We start from the raw sequence: 14,745 nt of genomic DNA on the forward strand, positions 1-14,745 counted from the left end.
CACTTTGAAAGAAATGAAGGAGAGAATTAACAGGACTTATTGACTGCACATGAGTGGTAAGAGAGACAAGAGTCAAGCGTGAAGCCCATTCATTTATTCATTCAACACATGGGTATTTGCACCTTCCCTAAGTACGTAGTCCAAGGGCTGAACTAGACACAAGATTCTGCCTCCGCAAAAACAGACATAGTCCGTACTTAGTGGAACTTAGAGGTTTCTGACTTGATCAACGTGGTCACTGGTGGTACCAGTCACTGAGAAAAGAGGAGCAGGCTTGAGTGGGGAGGGAACGAAGATGATGAGCTCCGCTTTATATCTGTGGACATATATATGGGATGACCAATGGAGGTATTCGATAAGTCTTGGATATGTGAGTCTAGACCCCATGAGTGAAATTTGGGCTGGAGATAGGAGCTGAAGATTACCAGTATATCCAAGAAAACTACCTTCAGTCATTCAGAAGACAATGTCTATGAGGAGAGGGGTTAAGCCTTCAAAAGCTTGCACCTCCACCTTTTTGCCTCAGGACCAACCCTGAATGAGAGACTAACTGAAAACTGGGACTTTTTCAAGTCATGCTGGCTGAACCTGGTGCCAAGAAGCCCATGGGTGCTCAATAAAGCTTAATTGAATGAAGGAATGACTCAAAAGGCCAACAAATGAAACCCAGTGGGCAATTCTCTCTCAGATTATTTGCTATAAAATAGAGGAAACATTTACTCTCCTCTTTTTTAAGTAGCTCCGCTGCCCCAGAATGCAGTCCCCCATGATTTGGATGCCTGAGTTTAATCTTAAATTTTCACTTAAATTAGTTGCTCACTTTCAAAGTGGAATCTCTCCTTGGATGACTAATGCTCCCATCTTGGGAGGACTAAGAAAGACGTCGGATCTTCAGTGTTCCCAAATGAGCAGACCTTTGATGTCACCAGGCTGGGGTGGTTGTGGAAGAATAGGCGGTAAGGAAACAGGGTATGGCATCCACGTGTGCACTTGAGGGTTTCTCATCACTGGAATTTATATACGAGTAATAGAGAGAAACCAATCAAAGGAACCATTTCACATCCCACAAGAAACCTTTGAGATTGGAAGCCAGGAGAAGTAAGAAGTGTGCGTAGTGGTTGGGAATATGCTGGTGTCAGACCGCAGAGGTTTTAACCCACTCCAGCACTTACCAGCTGTGTGACCTAGGGCAAGTTACTTACCCACTCAAAGCATCAATTCTCTCAGCTATAAACTGGAGGCAATAATAGCATCTACTGCAAAGGACTTGGGTGAAGATGAAATGAGATAACACATGAAGAATTCAACATAGGACCTTGCATATTGTAAGTTCTCAATAAATGCTAACTAGTGTGTTAGTTTTCTAGGGCTGATATAATAAAGTACCACAAATCAGGTGTTTAATAAACAACAGAAATTTATTGTCTCACAGTTGTGGAGGCTGGAAGTTCAAGATCCAGCTGTCGGCAGGGTTGATTTCTCCTGGGGGCCATGGGGAGCATCTGCTCCATGCCTCTCTCCTAGCTTCTGGTGGTGTGCGGGCCGTCTTTGGTGTTCCTTGGCTTCTGTTGTATCACCCTAATCTCTGCCTTAATCTTCACGTGGCGTTCTCCCTGTGTGCCTCTCTGTGTCCAGCCTTCCCATTTTTGTAAGAACACACTGGAGTAGGGTGCCACCGTACTCCAGCATGACCTCATCTTAATGTAATTACATCTACAGTGATCCTATTTCTAAGTAAGGTGACATTCTGAGTACTGGGTGTTAGAACTTCAACATATGAATTTGGGAGCGCAACACAATCCAACCCATAAGAGTTAGGATTGTTATTATTCACATTATTATTGTGCTCATCAGATTACCAAGTAAACATACTCATCTTTCTTTTCAACTTTTTATTTTGAATGCATTTCAGACTTAGAAAAAAATTGCAAAAAACAGTATACAGAGTTCCCTTATAGCTATTACCGGCTTCCCCTGATGTAAACATCACCCATAAACATAGTACAATTATCTAAACCAGGAAATTAACATGGGTGCAATACTATTAACTAATCCATAGGCCTTATTCAAATTTTGCCACTTGTCCCACCAATGTCCTTGATCTGACCCAGGAGCCAATCCAGGATCCGACACTGCATCTGCTTTCATGTCCCCATAGTCCCTCAAAACTAAGACAGTTCCCCGGTCTTCCTTAATCATTTGTTATCTTGACATTTTTGAAGAGTAGTGATCAGTTATTTTGTAAAATGGCCCACAATGCGGGTTCATCCAATGTTTCCCCATGATTAAATTCAGGTTCTGCATTTTTGTCAAAAATCCCACACCAGTGATATTGTGCCCTTCTCAGGGCATCATATCAGGAGGTACACGGAGTCGATGTGTCTCTGGATGCTGACGTTAACTTTGATCACTGGTTCAGGTGGGGTCTGCCAGGTTTCTCCACTGTAAAGTTACTATCTTTCCCTTTAGGACTGATGTATCTGGCGGAGAGATACTTTGAGACTATGTTAAGATCCTCTTCCTCATCACACTTTTACCCACGAATTTTACCGCATGCATTGATGATACGCACCTGCAACAAGTTTTGCCTAATGGTCATTTCCTATTTCCATCATGCTTTCTAATTTATTAGTCTGAATTCTACCATAAAGTCTTTCCCTTCTTCGTATATTCTTTTTTAATAAAACAGCCCTAAATTTGAGGTTGTCAGAGGCCTCGTGTTGACTCTCCAGGGCCCTTGGTCTGATTCTTGGGTCTCCCCAGGTCTGAGGTGTGCACTTGTGTGCCTGCATAAAGGGAAAAAAAATCTCCTTTATTTTGCGTTTAAACCTCATGATTTTAGTTCTCATTAATAGAATCTTTGAGGGAAGCATGTGCTAAATGCTTTACAGGAAAGACGATGTTTAAATTATTCAAGAAAATGGCTTTTATACAATTTGGATGTACCCGTTTACACATAAAAATTAATGCTAATTAGATATAATTTCTATCTATTCATTAAAACAAATCCCAAAGCATTCTAGAAATCCTCAGTTAGCCTAATATTATTCTGGGCACTTGAAAACAAAATTCTTTTCTTAAGAAAGAAAAATCATGACGGTCTTTTATGAAAACACATTTGCACTACTGGTGGGGCCTTCTTGCTCCCCTTTTCCAGCTACCTTCCTCCTTTCCTTCTCCTGATCAATCAGGCATTCATTCAGCAACCACTTACTTCGAACTTGCTGTGCACCAGCCTCTTCTCTAAGTGCTGGGGCCAAGCGTGAACAAAACCAACCTGAACCCTTGCCCACTGGAGCTTCCAGTTTCACAGGGGGAGATCAACTACAAACAAAATAACAAATCTTGTAAGTGGTAGCCGCTTTGAAGAAACACGAGGCAGGGCGAGGGAAGAGAGAATAACAGGGCAAAGGAGCCTGTCGTTTAGATAGCGTGCACAGGGAAGACCTCAGCTGAGGTCAGGAAACATTCTACAGAGAGCTGAAAGAAGAAGTGAGGGAGAAGCCCTGTAGCTGGGGGAGAGGGGAGGAGGGAACGGAGTGGGGAGGACGTTCCAGGAAAAGGAACAGCAAGGTTGGGCTACATTTGCTAGTGGGAGGGGTAGTTGTGTGTCTGTCTCCAGGCCGGTCCACTTTTGATATATATACACAGCCTTCTTTTGCTAAGTCTTAAGGTTTTAGTGCCTTCCAATTTACCTGCCCACTCCCACTTCATTTTTTTAGCATGTAGTTTTGAATATCTTTCCTCATCTGGAAGAATACTACATGTATTTTAGAAAGATAGATAGATAGAAGATAGATATTAATATAACAAAGATATGTATATAGAGAGAGTTGACTTCCTTTTTTGATGATTGACAGCTGACAATTTTTGAGCCTCCCTCTGCCTCTTCCCTTCAGCCCCACACCCACCTCTGGGCAAGCTGATGGGAAAGCCTGGTGCTTCCTCCTGTGGGACAACATCAGAGACAAATTTTGAGTGAAGGTTCGCAACACACACACACACACACCCCCCCTTCCCTGTTCAATACAGTAGGCACTAGCCACATGGCTACCGAGCATTTGAAACATGGTGAGATGTGCTGTGCGTGTAAAATAGATGCTGAGTTTCAAAGATAATATGAAAGAATATAAAATATCCCATTAATAATTTTTATGTTGATTATATGTTGAAATGATATTTTGTACATATTAAGTTAAAGTACTACTAAAATTCATTTCATCTGTTTCTTTTAACCTTTTTTAATGTGGGTACTAGAAATGTTTAAATTACATGCGTGACTTTATTTGTGGTTCACTTTCTCTTTCTTTTGAACAGCACTAGCATATACCAAGGTACTAACAAGGAGTATATCTTAGTTTTGGTTTTTTCTAATATCCTTCTTTTGACTTCTCTGTATTTTTTGAACATGTCTTTAAAAATAAAAAGAGAGTTTCACGCAGTTGTTGTCAGTGGAGGTAGGAGGGCTGCTTACAGGCTGGGAGGAGGAGAGATTGCTCTGCTCAAAAAGTCCAGAAAATGAAAATATTTTCCAATCAGCCATAATTCAAAAACTGAAATCCAGGGGCCGGCCCGGTGGTGTAGTGGTTAAGTTCACATGCTCCCCTTAGGCAGCCCAGGTTTTGCAGGTTCAGATTCCGGGTGAGCACCTACACACCGCTCATCAAGCCATGCTGTGGTGGCATCCCACGTGCAAAACAGAGGAAGATTGACACAGATGTTAGCTCAGGGACAATCTTCCTTACAAAGAAAACAAACAAACAAACAAAAACTGAAGCCCACCCCCTGTCCACACATGCCCTGTGTGGGACAGGCAGCCTGGCTGTAAGCTTTAGAGGAAATGACTTTCTACTGTGATTCTAGAGTTTGAAAATACACTGATGTGCACTGGACTCTGAGCCCTGGGTCCCTAGATGTAGAACCTGCTAGATCTGATGTGCTGCTGTCATAAAAAGCATGAGGCATGGCTGGCCCCCACTCTCCTGAGTGCATCCCTGGGATGGCCATTTGTGCTTGACCCAATCCATGCTCTACCCTATATAAGCCTTCAGTATTCAGACCCCTGGTCACAAACCAGGAGGACCAAGCTCAGGATGGCTGTCCAGGCACAGACCAGCAGGCTTTGCAGGGTAATGTTTTGGAACAAATTGTGCAGACTTAGTGATGCAAGAATGTTAGCGTACTGAAGAGGTCAGAATTCAGAACATGCTTGCTGCTCCAGCAACTGAGTTTTATTGCTATTAACTCTAAACCCAGCCACTTGTACTTAGGCAGCCAGCTCTTTCTACCAGAAGAAGGATGGACAGTAAGAGAAGAGGGAGCAGGGGAAAAAACCAAGTGGATTTAACTGGGCCATCACATAAAAACTGCAAACGTCATATCGCTTTTCAGAAAAAGCGCCGTGTGCTTTCAAATGATTTTGCTATATATTTTTTCTTTACACAAATAAATTTTGAAAATTAAATCTGAGTGATTTCAATTCTGTAAATTTTGAAACTTTACTGAGTAAGAGAAATACTGAGTACTGACCCTTGGAAGGCGAGTAGAGAGAAATAAGCAATTTGTGAGTTTACATTTGGCCCTAGACCCACAAAAAGGAAAAAGTTTCACTTTTAAATAATGAAAAAGTTACTCAAATATACAAACTCGTATTTGGCTTCACTCTTCTAACTCTATAAACTGAAGCCATCATTAGCTACTAAAAATGAATACCAAGGTTTGGTTTTTTTTTTTAACAGCTATAATGAGTGCAATTCACATACTATGCAATTGACCATTTAAAGGATACAATTCAGTGGTGTTTAGTATATTCACAGAGTTGTGCATCCCTCACCACAATCAATTTTATAAAATTTTCAATACTCCAAAAGACCCGGCCCCCGTTAGCCATCAACGCCCAATAGCAGCATTCTCCTCCAGCACCAGCCCTAGGCAACCACTAATCTAGTTTCTGACTCTGGGGCTTTGCTTAGTCTGTACATTTCATATGAATGGAATTATACAATATGCAGTCCTTTGTGACTTCCCTCTTTCACTTAGCATGTTTTCAAGGTTCAAACATATTAAAGCATATATCAGTACTTCTATTCTTTTTACTGCTGAACAATATTCCGTTGCCTTATGATATTTTATTTATCCATTCATCAGTTGATGGATATTTGTGTCGTTTCCACTTTTTGGCTATAATGAGTAATGCTGCTACGAATATACCTACGAGTATCTAGGTATAATTTTAAACTTAGGTAATTCTTCCTTTATGGCTAGATGCATCAAGGAAAGTGAGTATAAGCAAACTTCTGCAAAGCAAACTTTGCTTTATCAGTGACTGTCACCATAAATCATGTTTTCCCAAGGAAAACATTCCCTAACAACCTGATTTGGAAACAGCAAGAAAGCCCCTCCTAAAATTGTTTGGTCTTTTAACAGATTCGAACACACATACATTTGTTGCATGCCTACTAGATGTAACATGCTATTTGTGGTGGACTAATAATTTTGAAATATTAAACCTTTTTCTTTGTATTTCTTTACACCTCTTGCTCCTCCCTCCATTCATTTATTCATTGCCTCAGGGAATGGATAACTCAGAGAAAAACAGACAACATAGTAACTGGCTTTGGCTCTTTTTTTTTTAAGGATTTATTACCCAGTCACTTTGAGTCATTCACTTTCTTTTTTTATTTTTTTAAAGATTGGCACCTGAGCTAACATCTGTTGCCAATCTTCTCTTTTCTTCTTCTTCTTCTTCTTCTTCTCCTGAAAGCCCCCGAATACACAGTTGTCTATTGTAGTTGTGAGTGCCTCTGGTTGTGGGATGTGGGACGCCCGCCTCAGCATGGCCTGATGGGCAGTGCCATGTCTGCACCCAGGATCCCAACCTCTGAAACCCTGGGCCGCTGAAGCAGAGCGTGTGAACCCAACCACTTGGCCTTGGGGCTGGCCCCTGGCCTTGGCTTTTGAATCTCAAAAGTCAGGCAATAAATTTGGGAACATAGGTGATGAGTTAGATCAAAGCTTCCTGTCCTTCTGCACCCCAACTAAATTACGTTCTCTGGATTTGAGGAAGAGGGAGTGTAGGAGGAAAAATGAGCCAAGGAGGGGAACGTGAGAGAACTCCATGAAGGTCTGTGAGATCAGAGAGCAAAGTGAACAAATGCTTCACTTCTTAGGTGGTGCCCACGAGAGATGCCAAGATCTCAAAGAAATGGCTGTGTGGTGTGTTCAGGCAGAGAGAACCTACACAGCCTCCTAGCTTCACCTTCTGAGAAGGTGGCAGGGTGACCTTATGCACTGAGAGGGGCTCTGCAGGAGCATAGAGTTTTAGCTCCACTGAGTGTCTCAAGGCTGACAGCAGCTCAGGAATTCTGTGCTTTCAGCAGAAGTATGGACATAACGGGGAGCACCCCGGGATCTGACTTGGAGCATGGCATGATGTAGCAGTGACCAAGGTCCAGAGCAGATTTTGGAGACCTTAGCAGATACTAACATGGCTAAGTGACACTCCAAAACCAGACACCTCCCCAACTCGATCCCATGCCCCCAGTGTCTTAGCATAACCTAAGACCCCAGCACTTAGACCCAATCCTGGGGAAAGGGTAGGGAACTCCAAATTGAGCAAGATTAAGTTTCTTCTACTTAAGTTTCTACTACTTACTTAGAATAGGGGCTCTTAAAAGAAATCTTCTTATAGAAAAATATAAGCATATTTCTTCAGTAAATGATCTGAGATTTGTACATGTGGGTTTTTTTTTTTTTTAAGAGTATTTCCATGATCCCCCAAACATGGCTCCTATGTTTTCAAAGTTCTTGTTCTCTGGATGATAAGGTTTTATCCCTTTTCTAGAGATGGCCTACCTGCTCTCATTGGCTTCAAAACTTTGCTGCCTTCCTGTCCTTGGCTATGCCCTCCCCTCACCCTCCTCCCTACCTATATTAGGTCCTCCTATAATACAAACCTCATACCTGGAGTTATTTGTTTAATGCCTGTAATCTTTAATGGACTGTAAAGGACCATATCTGTCTTATTCACCCAGCACTTAATGCAATGTCTGATACAAAATAAGCTCTCAATCAATGGCTAAATAACTTTTTCCTACAGGAACACACAAGTGCACAGAATATATGTAGAAGGATGTTTATTGCAGCAATGTTGGTAATAATATAGATTCAAACTAAATGCCCATCAATAGGGAAAGAGTTAGTAGATTAATTAGAGAACCTCTGTAATATGGAATAATGCGCCTAAGCAAAACAATCAGAGAAAGAAAAAGAATCTTGCAATTTATTTCAAAGTCGAGTTAGATACTATTCCTGAATTATGCCCTGCCTTAGACAATCGATGCCATTGCCTTTCTCTCTATATCTCATAGATGACTGATTTGATGCTATTCTTTGAGAGAGTCAAGTTCAAAATTTGAAATTCTCCATACTCTGAGTTCTTACAAGGGCCCTCATGATTTAAGAAGATTGTAAGCATTTATCAGGATACCCATTGGTTATCACCAATGATTATCACCATCATCATCACTGACATTTATTGAATGCTTACTATATATGTTATCTTATTTTGAATGCACATAACTACCCTGTGAAGTAGGTGTTTTTTTGTTCTTTGTTTTGCTTTGTTTTCTGGTGAGGAAGGTTGGCCCTGAGCTAACATCTGTGCCAATCTTCCTCTATTTTGTATGTGGGACACCACCACAGCATGGCTTGACAAGCAGTATATAGGTCCATGCCTGGGACCCAAACCCGTGAACCCTGGGCTGGCAAAGCAGTGCACACTCACCCAACCACTATGTCACTGCACTGGCTCCTGAAGTAGGTGTTTTTATGCCAATTTTACAGTTTAGGCTCAGGGATTGTGACAGAGAGACCACAAAATAACCCTCAGTGATTCTGCCTCCTGATGTTCACAGCATTGTGTAATCCCCTCCCCTGAATGTGGGAGGGACCTGTCACTTGATGCTAAGAGAATATGGCAAATGTGATGGGATGTCACTCCCATGATGACTTCCTGTTATATAAGACAACTCTGTTTTGGCAGACTGGAGTCAGAGGCTCTCCTTGTGGGTTTGATGAGGTAAGTGCCATATTGGAGAAGGTCCAGTGGCAAAGAATCATGGGAAGCCTTTAGGACCTAAGGGCAGCTGACAGCCACCAAAACGTAGGGGACTTCAGTCATACATTCAGCCATACAGCCTCAAGGAAATGAATTCTGCCGACACCCTGAATGAGTTTGGAAGCCGATTCTTTCCCAGTCAAGCTTCTAGATGAAACCCAGCCTGGCTGACACCCCGGTTACTCGATTACAGCCTTGTGAGACTGTGAACAGGGGATCCAAGAAGCCCTGCTCATGGAAATCATGAGATGATCAATGTGTTTTGTTTCAAGCCACTAAGTTTATGGTAATTTGTTATGTAGCAATAGAGAACAAACACAAAGAGGTTAAGTTTCTAACCCTAGACCCCACAGAAGCTGGGGGACAGGATATCTAAGCCAGGGCTGTTGACTCCTGAGTCCATGTTCCTCAGGGCCGTGCCCTGCCTTGCTGCTCCCAAGTGGGGCTTTCAAGACTGTTGTGCTCCAAGCCCGCACTCCAAAACGGGACTCAACTGATCTCCTCTAATCACTCAGACCAAAGGATCTTCACTGACCTGGATCACCAGTGGATCCCACTGTCTCTTCATGTATGCTGAGGCTGCCTAATGGAGCAACAACAATGTGGGTCCATCCTGGGTCCTATTTGGGCCCTGGAAGGACTTCCTGAAGACATGGGCTCCCACGCACATTCCCTGAGCGCCATAGTGGGGTGGGATGTGTGGAGGCTCAGTTAGTTACTTGGTGAACTGGAGGGCAGCAGGCAAATTATAGCACTTTGCTTTCGATGATTATAATACCTATCAGCATCTATTAATCAGAATGACAGTCATCCAGTCGAGCTCCCAGAATTCTCTGGGAATATCCATTTATGAGAAGTAATTATGGCATTTACTTACGGTGCTGTGCACTTCTATTATTGTCTTGTGAAGGCAGCTGTAAACCACATGGATCAATTTGCTGCTACACTAAAGGCAGAATGTATCTAAGAGACAGACGAAGACATCTCTCGTATATCCAGGAGACAAAAACTACAGTAGCTCACCCGTCCAACATCACATCAGTAACTAGAACTTACAAATTTCTTCTTTACAATAAGCTTTCATGAAAATATTTTCCTTATTTCAATATATCCTCTTATAAAGGCGGATGGAAAAAATCAATATGCAGGGATGCAAAAAGAAAAGCGAAATAAATATGTGTTACATTCTGTCAGGAGTCTCATCACAGTTGGAAGCAGTTAAAGAAGCAAACGTTAAAAATAAGTGCCTATTTTACGGCTTGTTTGTTTACACATTCGTTAGTTTAACTCACGTTTGTCATATATCTACCAAGTTCAGAAGCTTACTATGTACCTAGAAAGAATACAAAAGAAATAGAAATATGGTCTCTGCTTCTAGAACCTTTCAACTCTGTGGATCTAAACCACATGGGCTAATTCAAGCACAGAGAGCCGCTGAGACATGTCTGGCCATACATTTCGTCAGTACACATGGACAGAGAGAAAAGACTGGAAGCACATCACAGGGTTGACCGTGGCTATCTCTAGGTGGTGAGATTATATGTAATTTAAAAAATTATTTGTATTTCTTAAATAAAATAGAAATAGAAATAGCCCTTAAAAATGAAAATAACCATATACAGCTATTAAAGACCTTTTAAACCATTAGGTCTAACATTGACTAAACAGATCCACCAGATCCACCAAAGCAATGAGGTACATTCATTCTTCTTAGAGCAAAGAGCCATTTTGGGGAAAACCAATATTTATAGTCCCATATTCTTTTTTTAAAAAAATTATTGTTCTTGGGACTGGCCCCATGGCATAGTGGTTAAGTTTGGCCTGCTCCATTTTGGCGGCCTGGGTTTACAGGTTTGGATCCCAGGCACAGACCTACACCACTCATCAGCCATGCTGTGGAGGTGACCCACATATAGAGCAGAGGAAGACTGGCTCAGATGTTAGCTCAGGGCTAATCTTCTGCAGCAAAAAAATAAAATAAAAATTATGTCTTCTTAAAATTGAGTAATATCTGCAATAGTGCTTAAGTGTTCCTTCATTATCTTCCCCTCCATAGAAGTTGTCTTATATTTTGTTTCCGTTTTTGCTTTGACTAAAATTTCAAAACTTTACAGCAGTGCATGTTCTGAAAAATCTGATTGTAACGCAACACCGTTGAACCCGTTTGCATGAGATGAGCCCCAGGAATCCTGGAGGAAGGGTTCCGGAGACTGGGAGTTGAGGGGACATCTGGCAGCAGAAATCAGCCACAGACTAGTGTACACATTACAGCCCCATTAGATACTAGGGAAGAAGCGGCAGTGTATTGAGCACAAACAAAAAATACTCCACAAATGACTTTCTCGGCTGCTTGTGTATGAAATAGCTGGAAGGGGATGTTCTTGCTGCAACACTCTCCAGATAAGTGGAAGGGGGCCTTTGATCTACCTTCCTGAGTGCTCTCCCCCACACCGTCACAGGCCACCAATGCTCATGCTAGACACTTCATCCAGGTCCAGCCTCTGGACAGCAGAGCTGCCTGCAATCACAGAGGGCTTTTTCACTATGGGTGCAGGTGGAGAAAGGTTGTATATATTGACTTTGATAAGTTGAATTCTCTGTTCTTCAAATTAAATCTCTTGGCAAGTGGTGAAGCCCTGAGGGCTGAGTGTGTCATGCACAGTCCTGCAGCTGCACGCTCCATGGGGCAGGGGTCATGTCTGTCTGAATCACCACCGCAGACCTGGCACCTCGCAGTGCCGAGCACATTCCAGGGGCTCAGTGGGCAGCTGGGAAATGATGCAATGAAGGAGTGAAGGAATGCAAACTTTCCTCTGGTCGCTTTGGAAACCTTTCACCTGGATAATAACAGTAGCCCCCTAACTGATCTTATCCTTTCTACTTTTGTCCCTCTATAATCCGTTCACACAAAAGCCAGAAAGATCTTTTCAAAGACAAATCAGGCTCTAAAATTAGATCATGGTGATGGTTGCAAAACGCTGTAAATACATTAAAAACCATTGACTTGTACACTTTAAATGGGTGAATCTTAGAGTATGTAAATTATATCTCAATAAGGCTGTTAAAAAAAATTCTTTCCCCTACTTAAAATCTTCCACTGATTCCCTCCATTTCACTCAGAACATTCACTTAGAATTCACCAGTTACTGTGACCTGCAAAGTCTTACCTGTCCCATGGGCTCTGCCCACCTCTCCATCCTCATCTCCCATAAGCCACCACCTACCTCCCACCAGTCCCTGAATTGGCCTACCTCGTTCCCACCTTAAGGTCTGGCACCTGCTCCTAGCTTTGCCCACAATACTCTTCTTCATAATATTCTGAATGATGCCTCGTACCATTCAGGTCTCCCTACATTAGCCCATGCTATTGTCAATCACCACGCTAGAACTCCACAACCCCAATCACTTCCTCTCCTATTACTATATTTTTATAGCACTTCTCACTCTTTGAAAATTATCATTTTTTCTTTATTGTTTCCCCTACCCAAATATAAACTCAGTGAGGGTAGAGAATCTTGTGTTTACCTCTGAAGAACAGTGCCTGAGACATATAGTGGGTACTAACAGACACGTCAAATGTTGACTGCCCGGTTCCTACATAGACAGTTTATTCTGCCAAGACTGTCAGGAAAAAACTAATATCTACCTTAGTATATCTTTACAAGAAAAAAGAGTTTAAAAATCTCATTGCTTTGGGATGATTTTTTATTTTTTACAAGGCATGGTAAAATTAGCAAGCTTCTATCTGGATACTGCTGGTTTCCAAAGTTAGATTAATGTTACTACTCCACTTTATAAGATGTATTATAATGCTGCTAAAAGTTTCAAACATGCCCACTTTGGGGGGGCGTGTGCGGTGGCAGGTCTCGCAGTCCAGACGTTACTAAATGGTATTTGCAGACTTACAAGCATGTGGATACTTAGGACAACATCTAGACCATAGGAAGTGTTTCCTTGTGCTACTTTCCTTGATTGTTTAGAACTCTGTGAAAGCAAAGGCAATATTTGTAAAACATATACTTAATCAAGAAAAGTCTTCCTTTTCTAAACCCACAGGATGCCCGATACTGACTCTGTTCCAGTTCTATTTCTCAGAAATCTTTGCTAAATCTATCAAACTAATTTTCAAGAATTTCTCCTTAAGCTCTAAATACTTAGCATTCTCAAGACCCACACAGCTTCTTCAAAGCAATTCCAAAAACTAGTATTTCTACATAACTATCTAAGCTTTTAATCTCTAGCGACACATCTTGGGCTGCTATTCCAGCTAATAAGATGATTAATAAATTTCAATGTGTAAATACTTTACAGGAAATTTAAGTTTTTTTCTTGAGAGTTCTGTTAATTACTTGGGATGAGAAAAACCCTCAACCAGTTTCTCCACTACTCACTGGTTTTGTTACTGTTAACCAACCGTCATTTAAAAACGATGCAATAACTTAAGCAATTTACATTTTTTTGGCAAATCCTTCTTTCCCAGTCCCTACCCCTGCAAACTCCACCTCCTCCCCACAGAAGATAACCATTTTACCGTCCGTGAATGAAGAACAGGCTCCAGTTGCTTGCTCTAAGGACTTGTTTATTCTTTGCCTTTAAAACTGCGTAACTCCTATAGGTATCACTAGTCCAATAACTGATATTCATAAGGACTGAGGGGCTACGAGATCTCAAACTGCCCTCTAAACCAAAGATTCAAAGATGGTCTGCAGTTTTTAGATGAAACATGATCAGATACTAATTGAAAGTTTGGAACATATATATCATAAAACTAACTCACTGTGTCACCAGAATATGCATCTGAACTAAGTCATCTCCTGGTTCTGTCACGTGTGCCACACGCATAGGGATACACAGACAGATCTGTTCAGTAACTCATGAGATGCAGAAGACAAACTAGAACTTCCATACTCTGCGAATGTAGTCATCACACAAGCACATGTGATCTAAATAAACTGACAATGATAATGTTCTCCCAGAATTACTAAACTCAGCATGCTGGTTAGTAAACTTTGGTTTGGGCACCACCTAATGGCAGAAGATGTTTTTGAAAAATCCTACTTTGCTTCCTGAGACTGATAATTTTTCTATTTTAGTGTATATTGATTTAGAAATGTCTGTTCTTCATTGACCTATTTAAATACTTTTTTTTTTAAATATCTAGTTTTCTTAAAAAGATTAAGCCCTTCCCACACCTACTTTGGATTAATAAACTGCCTTCTACAGTACAGTGGGAAAACGTACCAACAAAACGAATACTCTAAAAAATTCTATTTCATTCTTAAATATCTAAATTTAGCCTTATAATTAAGAATCACATTTTAATTGAGTCATTTTAATTATTTAAGGGTTCTCAAAACTCTTCTGCACTGTAGGTCTTTAAAATAATCTGCCACAAATAAAATAGTTTATCTTTCTGAAAACATGGTGCTTATTAGAATTTAGTAATTTAACATATCTAATTAGCTGCTAAAACCAATTCTGAAGGCATAAATGGTGATATACACACTTCTAAAACCATACACCTTTACTTTTTTTCCAGAAGTCCTTGCCTGAAGCTAATGTTTGTTTTGTTCTGTGATTCAACAAAGCTTAGGCAAAATATTTGGGATAATATAGAGCAAATAAGC

The 14,745-nt window shown here is 41.1% G+C and overlaps 1 long non-coding RNA gene across 2 annotated transcripts; it reads right to left on the bottom strand.

The window, feature by feature from the left end:
- Positions 1-1,885: 1,885 nt before the first annotated feature.
- Positions 1,886-4,673, bottom strand: LOC123288980 (uncharacterized). 2 transcript variants are annotated; one of them, XR_011505748.1, is made up of 4 exons: positions 4,475-4,673; positions 3,912-3,948; positions 3,215-3,324; positions 1,886-2,786 (listed from the first exon to the last, which is right to left on the bottom strand). It is a non-coding gene; the product is annotated as an uncharacterized lncRNA (long non-coding RNA). The 2 variants fall into 2 exon arrangements; XR_011505747.1 differs by lacking the exon at positions 4,475-4,673 and having other exon boundaries at positions 3,912-4,040.
- Positions 4,674-14,745: the final 10,072 nt, after the last annotated feature.

This window comes from Equus asinus, chromosome 9 (assembly GCF_041296235.1).
Source record: "Equus asinus isolate D_3611 breed Donkey chromosome 9, EquAss-T2T_v2, whole genome shotgun sequence".
Classification (NCBI taxonomy): domain Eukaryota; kingdom Metazoa; phylum Chordata; class Mammalia; order Perissodactyla; family Equidae; genus Equus; species Equus asinus.